Consider the following 13,300-nt stretch of genomic DNA (forward strand, 5'->3'; position numbering starts at 1 on the left):
TTTGTCAAGACCACCAAAGCCATTTTGAGAAACCTTTTCCTCAGAGAGATTCTACTTCACCTAAATTCCAATCTGAGAGATTAAGTTTCACAGGAGGACTTCAATGCATTCCTAAAAATAGTATAAAGACCAGGAAATTGAAACTTTCACCACCCCTCTTAACTTTATCATTGCTGGTACCAAAAATCATTTACTTTCAGGAAAAAAAATACTTGTAGACTTGACTTGTTTGTAGTCAAGAAATACTGAATGTCTTAGGGAAAACCTGCATGTTGTGAATGCAAAACTGGGATGTTCTTAGAGGTACTAGAACTTAGGGTCACCATTTAAAGTTTATGCCTTTTTATATTATAGTGCAGCATAAGACAAACATTTATATTATTCCAGTATTGTCTACTGAATATAGTTTTCTTCAGAAACCCATCTCCATAGGAGATTTATCTAAATCATAATCCTCTAGAAGTTTAGGAAAAAAATAGGTCCTTGATACATTCTTTAATTGCTTCTGAAATTTTTGGCATAAAAGTCAACAATACTCTGTTTCTACTTGAAACTTTGTCATGCAAGACAAAATACTGAAGTAATTTCAAACACATACTGTTGGCACCATTATTCTGCAATTAGGGGTACTTTTGGAGGTTATAGTTATTAATGTATTTTTAGTTATATTATATAGATGACAAATATATTATTAGAAGTAGGTAGCACTAGAATTAAAAGTGCCATAGAAATATCCAGAATTCTAAGCAATTATTGACTCAGGAATACTATAATCATTAAGTGATCCACCACTGTCTGAAGAAAGGGTGAAAATATGACAGAAAGTGTTTTCTAAAAATAAACACACATGAAGATCGCTTAGCACACCTGACGGATCTCTATTCATTTTACTGAAGTGGAACAGCAAGATACTGGAAATAAATATGTTGTCAACCATTCTCTGTGTCCCATCTCTACACAGGGAAATGAAATCACAGCGTGAATTTTGACTTTAGTGTTGTACTGGCTTGCCATGACACAGCTACACATGCCTCTGCTGCAGAGAGTAGACATGTTGCAGATAAACCTCCCTAGTCAAATAACATGACCTTGAACTTTTGACTAGATTGAAAGTTTTGGTGTTAGCATTGCCAAGGACTATTGAATCCATTGTTACTTTCAATTTAAACAGCTGCATATTCTCATTCTGACAACATCAAAGGTTAAACAACAAGTCAACTATGTCCCAAAGCTTGCAAAGAAAGATTGATTGTTCTGAAACTTAGTACATTATTCTTTGCAGGATAGAATTCTTTTCTCCCTACATTTTATACCACATAAGTGCCTTTACCCATCAATATGAGTAGCTTCCCTTCCCTCCATTTCCCATGGAGCAGTACTGCAATGTAAATGAATTAAATAAAAGTTCAGTTTAAGTATAAAGTGAAGATGAAAAAGTAGGTAAGATACCATCAAGTACAGGAGAATAGTTATAGTAACCAAGTGGTCTACATATATTAAGCATTTAAAGAATGCTTTTCGACAAATGATAGTAGATCTTTCCCCTGGATGATGAGGAAGAGGAGCTTATCTTCATAATGCTCAGAAAGGAACTTGCTTTCCAAATAAATCTAAAATTTAACACAGCAGGCAATCTGCCTTCAGTTATGTGATTTCCTTTGAAACCTCTATAGCAAGTTCTGAGCAGCTCCAGTGTGCTACAACTCAAGGAAAGGAAAACTACTCATCAAGACTGATGCCTCCCAGACCACTAAATTTCTTGGTCTCATTGTACAACTTACATAAAAACCCCTCAGATTCTTCTTTTAGAGAAGATTGCCATTTAATAAATTATTTGTTAAGAAGTTCACAACAGCAGCTACCTGATAACCACAAACCTCTCTGTTGATTACCAAGAGCTGGGGGTAAATATTTTAGGATTTATTCTACTGCAAGGAAAAAAACCAAACTGAAAACACAGTAATTGCGTACAGTACAATTTCTGGATAATTTCTGGCAGGACAATTTCTATCTTTTTACTACATTCCGAATTTCATTGAATGACTTAAAAGGTTGGATTAGATGATCTCAGAGGTCTTTTCCAACACTAATTGATTTTGCATGATTCTGTAAAACATGATTGTCCAGAATTTAATGTCAGTGTGAGCTGAGATTTCTGCATCTTAAAAACATTTCTGCTTCCAAGGTTTCAGAAACTGCAATTTTCTGAATATCTATATGGCAGGCGTTTCTGAAGAAATAAAGCAATCTTGCTGTTCTCTTTGCCCATTCCCTTCATCTGGCAATCAGTGCACACTAGAAATTGGGCTGGAAGTTCTATAGGGAGTTTGTCCACCTCCTTTGGTGAGGTTTGTTATAGCACAACTGAAAGAGGCTTAATCTAGGTCAAAGCTTTGAGAATTTATCTGAAGCTAATTTAAATGTCCTAGGAATACACCATGATGGGAAATTTCATCAAAATCAAGTCCCATCATCTTAAATGTCCTAGGAATACACCACGGATGGGAAATTTCATCAAAATCAAGTCCCATCATGCTTTCTTCTAGATAAAAACACAAAATAATCCCAACAACTCCCCCCAAACAAAAAATAAACGACTGAAACCAAAAAACAAACAAACAAAAACACCAATAAAATACCACAAACAAAGAAAAAACAAAATCAAACCAACCAACCAAAAAAAACCAAAAATTAAAAAAGTCTTAAACAAACATTTGGAAACCAACAGATAGAACCTCACTAAAAACAGTATCCAAATGTGTATGTAACTTGTTACGGTGGTTTAGGAATGGTATTCCCCAGTTTAGTGTTCCCACTGAAACACTCCAAACCATGCACTGTTCACACACTCACTTCTCCTTCCCCAATTCCTTTTTCCCTGTGGCGGGCAGGAGAGGAAATTGGAGGCACGAAAGGCAAAGATCAGAGGTTGAGTACAAACTACTGGAAACAGCAATGAGATAGGAAAACAAACTAGCAGCAATAATATTAATAACAGAGTGTACAAGGGGGGGATGATTCACTCAATAGTACTCATAACAGGGAAACCCCTGACCACACCCGACCCTGCTGCCGTGCTCTGTGACCAGGAAGGGACTCCTTTCCCCATTCCTGAAAAATGACATGAAGTGTTACAGAAAAATCTCAGTGTCCTAGCCATGCCTGTCCCAAATACTGCAAAAATTAACTCTGTACTGTTCGGAACCAGGACACTTCCATTATACTTCTTAGTCCTATATGGACAAAACCAATCCATGATGTTCAATTACTTTAAAATGAATAGATTTTTAGATTAGTTCTTTTGTTGTTTTGTAGTAAATTGGTTCAAAGTTTCTCAAAGTATGACGGGCACTGAAGACAATGCCACTGTCTCATTTTCTGCTGTGCTAGCATAACCATGGGAAGTACTGTCAATATAGTAAGTCTTCAGTGGATATATTAGTTTAGACAGTCTCCCATACAGTTTTTATTTCAACAACAAATGAACCAGCAAGTTCATCACTGTGTGAATTTGGAGCACTTTTCAGAGAAATGAGTACATTTTTCATGTTCTCCTATATTAAAACAACACTGGTTACAAGACACATCAATCTTGCTGAGTCATAAAAATCCATATTTTATTAATTACTGCAATTTGTGGTTTAATAGACACAAATGCTTATTCCCCTCAATATGGAGATGCACCAAATAACATAGGTTTCATTTTTACTGCAGAGGTATTTAGAAACCTCAGTAAAAGTTGGTTTTCATATTATAATTAATTCTTTTAAGCAAATTGTAGCACCATACTTTGGAGATTGGAGCTGAAACACACAAACCAGTCAGAATTTTGGCTAATTTTCCAGCATTTCAAGAATGGAACAATAATTGCAGATTAAATAGCAAAGTGTTTTCATAGTCAAATGAGACTAGAATAGAAAAGAACAATTATATTGAAGTTGTTAGTCTTGAAGGAATATAATTTTATACGAGAGTGTTAAGTCAGTTGAGTAGTTTCAAAGTCTCCTTCAACTTTGTTAATCTGCTGGCAAGTAATGAGCTCGTTGGGTATCACTATGAATCCACTTAATAAAGCTTTAAATGAATCTTCCTTTATAATTAACATTTGCTTTTTGAAATGGAAATTATCTTCTATGAAGATTAATTATTATATCTGAGGCTCAATTTTTCATATTAAGGCAAATTTTCAAAACAAGCATGTTTTACCCAAAAACTGAGAAGAAAAGAGTATAATACTATATCCATTCATAATGAAGAAGAAATACACCTGTATTTTACCTTGATGCTACTGCTAAAATAGCCCCTTATTCCATTTAAACTTTATACCTTAGAGCATAGTAGCACAACCACTCATGGTCATTTTCTCTTTAGCAGGATGGGATAGATTTTTTTCCTTAAATTGTTATTATTTTTGAGAGTGAAAACTTTTCTGCAAAAAAGCTGCTTGAAAAACCTTTAGTTAAACTCAGGTTTATTATCAGAAAAGTTAATTACTAGATGAATTGTTAAATACAACCAATACGAAAGTGAAATTCACAATTTTATCTGTTTGGGGCTTTTGGGGGATTATTTCTTCTGGTTTGTTTTTTTTGGTTTGGGGATTTCTTTGTTTGTTTGTTTGTTTTCCTTTGTTTTTTGAGGTGGGGGTTGGTTAGATAGTCGGTTGGGGTTATTCTGAGGAACGTTATAGAAAAGGAAAATGCACTTGATTATCTTTTTTTACTGTATTGTTTCTTTCTCATTCTTTCCTGTCTTCCTTTCCTGAAATCAGGGAAGTCCATTTTTCCAAGATATGGTTATTTTTCATCATAAACAACAAGTTAAAGCATATTCCAGGAAGAGCTACATTATCCATTATGGATAATTCACATAGTACGCAGTTAGAACTCAGATGTTACTCCCCCAAATGACTCTGAGACACTGACCATATAAACTTAAGCATGAACTTTGGAAATGACAAGATTAAAAGTCATCTTTCTCAGACAGTTTACCAGTATCCAGTCGCCGCAAATGTCAGAAAATACCACAGTTTATACAAACAGTATAAAAAGGCCCTCTCCCACCCAGCACTAAAGCCTTCATTAATATCAGAATTAATAGGGAAAAAAAACAAAAACAAATACCCCACATCACATAGAGATTAAATATTTCTTAACACCTAAAGAAATCACATATTGACAATTTTAACTCAAGAATAAGATTCTAAGCTACATTTATATCCAATTAATTTATTAAGTGTTCTGCAATATTTATCTGGGAAATTAGTAAGATTTTCAGCTGTAACTATATGTTAAAAGACCAGAGAAATAACTCATTACTTCAGTGCCATAATTTTGCATTTTGTTCTAAGAAGTTTTTAAAGCATCCTTGACTGCTTCTCAAAGATTACTAGAAACTAACTTGTGGCTGGTCTTGCTGTGGGATACATCAATAACTTTCTTTCCTTGTTTCATGGCTTGATTAAGTAAATAAAATAACCATATTAAGAAGAAAAAACATTTTAGAGATCTGTTAGTTTTCTGTATAATTCATGTGTCTAGGTGTTCTTTTACCTAAGCTACTAAAAATTTCAGCTACATATCTATCTTAATAGATAAGGGAGAAAAAGTATAAACATTTTCCTTTCAAATGTCAAATGGTTTAAATATTTGTAATATATGTTTTATACTCAAACAATGGATTACTGGACTATAAAGAAATATTTCAAAGCTGTCCCTTGCCACTAGGTTCCTTTAATTCCCCAGATAAATATGACACACTGTAAACTGATTTTTTAATGCTTGGCACTCTAACAAAAGTCCCACATACCTTCAGAAATTGTAATATACCGTTTTCAGAAAGTATTATAATGATCACAAATAACTCTTCCTGCCCCTCCCTCCTCCCATAACATTTTTCCAGTTTTCCGAGGATTATTTTTCTACTGAGGACTTGTTGCCCTATAAAGACAATAAAGCACTGGCTTGAGCTGACCATGCCACACTGTTTTTTGTTATGAGATGAGCTCTTTCAATCTCCCAATTTCTGTTCACAGCCATCACTACACTTACAACAGCTCAGATGGCCACACCAGAGGTAAGAAGGTTTCATGACTCTGATGGAATATTGGCAGCAGCACCTCTACTCTCTCTGATACTTTGATTTCTTTAGTAGCTGCATCAGTATCTCTCTGATATATCAGAGATATCAGAGTATCTCTCTCTGATACTTTGATTTCTTTAGTAGCTGCATCACATTTTTATTTTGGGTTCATCTATAACACTCAGGTCTGTCTTCTTTAAGGTGCAAATTCCAAACAGCAGAAATTCCAGAATTAGTTTTTGCATTCATGTCTGTGTCTTTTTTACCAGTAAGCGCCACCGAACTTCTGTTACAGTCCCGGAGGTCACCTGAGACACATTATACACAAATCTCATAACATGAAAAGTAAGTAACAAAGATAAGCGCCACCGAACTTCTGTTACAGTCACGGAGGTCACCTGAGACACATTATACACTGACAAATCTCATAACATGAAAAGTAAGTAACAAAGTGAATACCAGGAAGGATCATTTAAAATCTGCCAGCAACTTCATACCAACAAACTTCTTCCTTCAAAAACAGTTTTGGTGACCTTTTCCTTATTTCTTTTCCATTTTTATGGCATCTCATGAAGTATTACTCACATCAGTTTTTAGAGTACTTGCTTTGTTTCCTACACCCCTACCATTTATGTTGGTGTGACCTACACTCGATAAACTTATATTAAAGTTGGATCTTATTTTCCATTTACCTTCAAAACATTCCTAAATTTAAGTCACTGAATCCTCTGTAACAATAATAGCATCCCAGTATTACAATAAAGCCTATCAGTGTTAGGTTTCATTGCAAATCTAAAATTAAATAAATCACCAGATAATTCTAGACATTTCAGAAAACCACAATGTGGATCCTATTTCTACAGCTTTAGAAAAGCATCTGACATTTCACATGTTTAATAACAATACTGAGTTTATTTTACCTGGAAACATTGCTGTTTCAGGCTCATAAATAGACAGTCTCTTGAGATCTCCTCCACTTCTCTTTTGAAAACATTCTGAATTCCAGTGTCACTTTCTCAAAATTTAACAAGCTAAAAACTTTTTTAGTACGATAGGGTATTAAGAAAAAACTGTCATGTGTGAAGTGTATCACTCATTTATTATTGACAACCAAAATGAACAAAAACTACTTATAAAGCAGATGGTTATTTATGCAGCTAAATAGTTTTGCAGAGTTAGTTACTGCTTACTTGCAAAGAGTTCTGGTTTTCTTATTATTTTTGCTTTATGGCAACCATTTTCTTGTTGTTTTCATATAGACCTCAAGTAACACCACGAGATCTGGCTTGCTGCAGTGCTTATGAGATAAGGAAACTAAAAATTGGTATGGTCTGGTTTTGTTCCCTGCTGACGACCAGCTCCTGCAGTTGTGCATGAAATGGATACAGCTGATGAAGCTATTTCTAAACCACTCTTTTGCACGAGGCAAAAATATCCCCCACTATTCCACTGTGGAATTTCTCAGAGTTTGGAAAGGTTGAACAAATTCTCTGTTGTGCATACCACAGTTTAGGAAAAAGAATAAGTAATGAAAATACAGAGGCAAGTTAAGAGTATGTGAGTTATTAAATATTTCTGCACATGCAAAAAAAAAATGGAGAGAGGGAAGAACTCAAGATTTAGGGCTCTAGAGCTTTATTTGAAAAGTTAGAGAATATATGCCATTCAGAAAGAAGTCACTTGCAGGTAAGCTTCTGAGGTAATTATGAAAACATTCATCAGATATATCCTTTTTAGAGTCACTTCTTTTTGGTTGTTGCTCAGTCCAGAAATGAAAGTGCCAGGCAAGGCAGAGAAGTAATACTTTTAAGGTATCATCTGTTGCTCACAACTTGGTTAGTGGCAGATATTTCTTTAGCATTCCTTCTTCATAATATTTCTAATTCCTGTTAATGAGCTCCAGATGGCTCTCTACCAGTATCATCGAGGTACCAGGACAGTGCATGCTGCCTCCGTAGGAAGTTAATTCTAATTAATTGTTAGAGGATTTTCATCCATGAAGTTGCAACACCTCTTTAATTCAAATCATTCTCCTAAATCATTCTGGGATAGCTTTTGGGTTTTTTTAATAACTGTCCATAAAAGAGCAATCTGGTGATAGGATACTGTTTTGCTGTTTTGTCATTTCCTGGAAGATCCTTTGTAAAAGATGAAAGGAAAAAGCATTTAATTGCAAACTTACTTTTCCACAAACCAATCAGCCTTAGCATGTTTAAGACCCTGTCTTACACTCCAGAAACCTGTCCAGAAAAATCAGCAAACTAGATTAAAATAAATTCAATTTTGTTCTTGTGAGAAACTGAGCTGTATCTCCCCAAGAAAAATAGTGTTCAGCCCTTTGTTCTGTTGCTGAGGAAGCTTGTCATATTTTTTTTTTAAGTATTTTATTGAGGAACTGACAATAAGAAAACAGCCTTATTATCACTTATCTTCTGACTGTAAAAATGTTTAAGGCAGCCTTAAGAAAGACTCTTAGCATTCCAAATTCATCAACCTTAGCAAAAGAGAGTTAGACCCTTTAACAGCCTGTTAATCCTGCAATTTTCAGACCACTCATAGGCCTATGCTGTCATAAACCTTTGTGAAATCTACTGAAGAACCTACTTCACATCAGTTCTAAAACCCACAGAGTTAAATATCTACGCTATTTAAAAAAAAAAGCCAAGGAGATACCTTTGGACCTTAAAAGGACAGCTCTGAAGTTTTGTGAGTCCTGTTAAGCACTGTTAGGAAATTTTTGCAGGTCAGAATTCACATACTTAGAAATTCAAGTATGTTGTTCTTGCCCATTCATGTAACTATGGTAATTAAAGCGTGACTAAAGAATAGGAGAGTCATTTTCCCCACTCCTCACCCCTCACCTCAAGAAGTGAACACAAAGTCAAGGACTAGTTGTTATTGAAAAAATGCTGTGCTAACCATAATAAATCCCTTAATGTTCTATTTTTCCACTGACTTTACCAACATTTTTTTTCCAGAAGATAATTTTTTTAAAAAGTCAGTATTTGTTCACTTGTTTGTAGGCACCCATTTATAATGGCTATTCTAGACCTGAGGGAGTGTCTGTTGTTAAGTTTCCATAAGATCTAAATGCAGCATAAAAAGATGTAAGTGATGTTTCCTGACACACCAATATATGTTGTCTTTTCAATTACATGCAGCTTGAGAGCCTTGAAGCTCAGCCATCAGGCACTCAGAAAACCATAGTTCATATAAAGTTCATGCTTTCTAACTCCTCAAAAGCCTCAAACTACCAAAGTAAAATAAAACCAACTCAGATATGGCCATACTTTACTAAATAACCACATGATATTTTCAACATGCTCCTATCTTCTTGTTTCCATTTATTACCCCTTGCTTGCTGTGGCTTTTTGCATTTTGAAGTGCAAGTTCTTTAGGGGAGAAAAAACATTCCTTAGCTTGCCAGCTCCAGTTCCCAGCTTCCCTAGTAAGCATCCAAAGAGAATTAAAAATAAAATTAAAAATAATTAAAATCACTATTTTTATGACCTGCAATTAAGCTTCTATGATTTTTTTTAAATTAGGCACGTGGAATATTTTAAGCTCTTTTTACAAAAGGAAAGTTGTTAGCTTACAAATGTGACTTATTGAAGGATAATATTCCAGTGAAAGCAGATAGTCTACAGTTTTCTTTCTATGTCAAGAAAGCATTTTCATCACATCTAATCTTTGCCACAAGCTGCACGTGTAAAATATCATGTTACCCTTCTATTCCAAGAATTTTACCTCCTGCAGCACATTAGCTAACTGAGATGGATGCATGTTTTTTTCTTGGAAAAAATGTTATAATCATTGACATAAGCAAGGTAGTTCATAGTAGAAGTGAGTACTGCATCCCTACCACGTTTTATTTAAGAAGTTTAATATTTCAAAAGCAACTGAAATTAGAGCAGGACAAACAGCAAAATAGGATTTTCATGTTTCAAAATTTTTAATTACAAATAAACCTAAATATTTACCATGTGGCATGTTCTAGTTCTCAGAAAGATTACTTGGCAAAGGCCCAAGAAGCCAAAAGCAGTCTGGTAGACTGTCTACAAAGAAGAAAGATGGTCAGATTGCCAGGACACCTTCCCGGACTGTGGCTTCTGGGGTCTTCTGGGACAGCTGTGCCAAACAGTGAAACACAAGTTTGTCAACTTGTTCCCATTCCACAGTCCCCTCAAATAATATCAACCTCAACAAAGGACAGACAATTCCCATGAAGGATCTTTTTCATATATAAAACATTTTCTTTATGCTTTTTGTGAATTGGTAGATTTGCATATGTGAAATTCTCTACATTCCTGCATAGTGAGTGAATGATGAAGTTCATGTCATTCTTTCTGCTAAATAGATGACTTCTACTTTCAAAAATCAGTCAAACCCATGTACGGCTCACAAATTCGAATTTTAAGCAAATGATACATTGTGCTTCATGGTAGCTTTAAGTCTTCACAGGTATTAACAACACAATTTGAAACGAAAGTGGACACAGGAGTGTAGTCTAAATCACAGGGCAGTAACATTTCTTTCTGAAGGCTGGTCAATGGAAAACAGTGGTGAATAGAAATCAATTTTTAATTTCTGCCAGATTTCACACACTCACCAAGAAAGAACTATTTTGTTAAACATATCATCAGGACTGTATTTATCTCAATAAATTTAATTAATTTACTTAATCAACCATGATATCTCCATGATCTCCCTGTAAGAAATTCCTCTTTTACCAATAATTCCAGACTTCCATTTTCTACTCCAGATAGCATTTAGTCACATCATTATAGCATGCCCATCTAAACCAAACATTTACTAAGTTAAAAAAAGGTACAGATATTTTGAAGTAAGTAATGCTGCTCTGCTCAAAAGAGGAATTATAAATTCTGACAACAAATTGATTTTGCCTCATCTTCATGTATTGTATTTTTCATCTCTGGTCAATATTTTCCTCATCTCTAGACAGAAAAAATTGTTATTCTATAAAATATAGACTTTTTAAGTCAGTTACCAATTCACAGCAAAGCCTTGTTCCAAACCTCAGGGAAGAACTTGCATAATAGTTCATGGGTTTTTGCTAACAAAATTTCTTGCAGCTAACACAAGATAAATCTGCCAGGGAAAAGGATTTTGCAAGTGGTGACACACATCACAAATCTATGTGTTCAGTACTCCATCTTTCAACAGTCTTGGAGCAGAATTACATATAAATCAGATGTCCTGTCAAACTTCAATTAGTGCAGTCGAAATATTAATCGCAAACCGTTTCTGTCTCAAAGCAAGTTTCCCAAATCATATATTCTTTCAGAGGAGGTTACATTTCTAAGGAATCATATGTAGGGTGTGTAAGGGTGAATGAAGGGTGAATGTAATAGACTGCTTGATTAACCACACTGGATGCTTTTCTGTCTAGTCAGGTTTGGAGAGTTTAGGGGTCACTGTCTGGGCTGCTCAGATATGTCATATCTCAATGTCTGATTTCTACTGACCTAACTTATAGTTTAAAATTGAAAGTGTTTATTACTAAATGTCTTGATTTTTTTAAAGAGTGTGAACATTCTAATTTCATTTGACTGTGTAGCTTGCTTCCAGATTCATTAAATCATAAATATAATTTGTTTTATTTAGGTTTTATTTTCAAAAAACCAGATGGATACATCTCAGCTGGTATTTCACAGAGTGCCAAGGTGTGTGTGTGTGTGGGGAGAACACATGCTAAAACCAAAGCAGATTCTTTGCTGGGAAAATGTTTACAATTTCCTTCTTGAGAGCACCTAAAACCAGGAGGTTGAAGTCATCAACACGCAACTTCAAAGCTGTGTATTACCATTGCTGTAACACACCCCACTTATGTTGCTTAAAGGTTGGAAAGAAAACAAACAAGCAAACTGGTTCTATCTAGCTCTTACAAGCTTTTACCATCACATGTTTTTTCATGCCATAACGAAATCTCCTTTTTTTTTGGTTGCTACCCACAAGTAACCTCCTATGCAAATGAAGGGTTGGAAGCATATTAATGTCAGAGACTGAAAGAAATTAAACAGGTATGGCAAGAAGAAACAGTGTTCGAACATGATAAAATAATTGTTTCCTTGCATGAAGATTAATGAACAATAATGTACATCAGAGCCAGGACGTACACAGAGTAAAGAAAATTCATTTCTGGATTATGAAAAAAAAAATGCATTATTTTCCTAAAAGTTCACATAGTTGGTTAATAATTGCCTGGATAGCCAATCTCATGCTAAAATTACCTCTAGCTAAATTCTTTCCAACATAATTGCCTTGACAGTCATTTTCATAATTACTTATTTCAAAATTGAAACGAACATTTCAATTTGTTGACTGACCAACAGTCATTATCAAAAATTACATCATTGTTTAAAATGTTGAGTGAACCAGAAGCTGTGAATTAGCAAAAGGCGTTTACTCTCCTAAAAATTATAAATTTCAGTACTAGGCAAACACCAAATTAATCATGTGAAAAACAATGTTAAAAAGATGATTGATACAGTTTCAAGTTTACTAAGAAAAGTTTCTAAATTAGATGTATCAAAAGGACTGATCACAAATATAAAATTACAAAATTTATCTTTAATACCCTTATTCAAAACAAGAAATTAAAACTGAAGAAAAAACATATTCTGTCAAAAATTAGAGACAGAAAAATGCTTATTGAGGTTTTGTTTTACCAAGTTATGAAACTGAGCATGTTAGGAAGAATTTAAGTCATCACATTCATCACAGATCTTAGAGATTTGAACTGTAAGTTGTTTAGGGTACCATTAAAGTCTACACAGTCAGAGCATCTGCTCCCTGACCTACTACTGCTACTATAACTGCAAAATGCAAAAGGGTCCTCCAACATGCAAAAATGAAATTCAGGCATTTTTAGTCAGCAAGCAAGATGTACAAAGGCTAAAATCTGGCAAAATGACAGGACTTTTCAGGGAAAAAATTTGTATGGATTTTTTCTTTTTTTTTTCTTTTTTTTTTTTTTTTGGTTGGTTGGTTTTCTTCTAAGAATTCTCCAGAAAGACAAGATGTCTATAGCAGTTGTCCTCTTCAATATTATATCTTGTGCAAGTTTGTGAAGTGCTAGTATCTCACTACAAGAAAGCATGTGTAGTGATCTCTTTTTGGCAGTGGAGAAAGATCAGCATTCACTGCTCTATTTTTGAAAGAAGCAGCCTTTCTCTCTTTCATTGGGAACATACCTGTA

This window comes from Corvus brachyrhynchos, unplaced genomic scaffold (genome assembly GCF_000691975.1).
Source record: "Corvus brachyrhynchos isolate BGI_N302 unplaced genomic scaffold, ASM69197v1 scaffold23, whole genome shotgun sequence".
Taxonomy (NCBI): Eukaryota; Metazoa; Chordata; class Aves; order Passeriformes; family Corvidae; genus Corvus; species Corvus brachyrhynchos.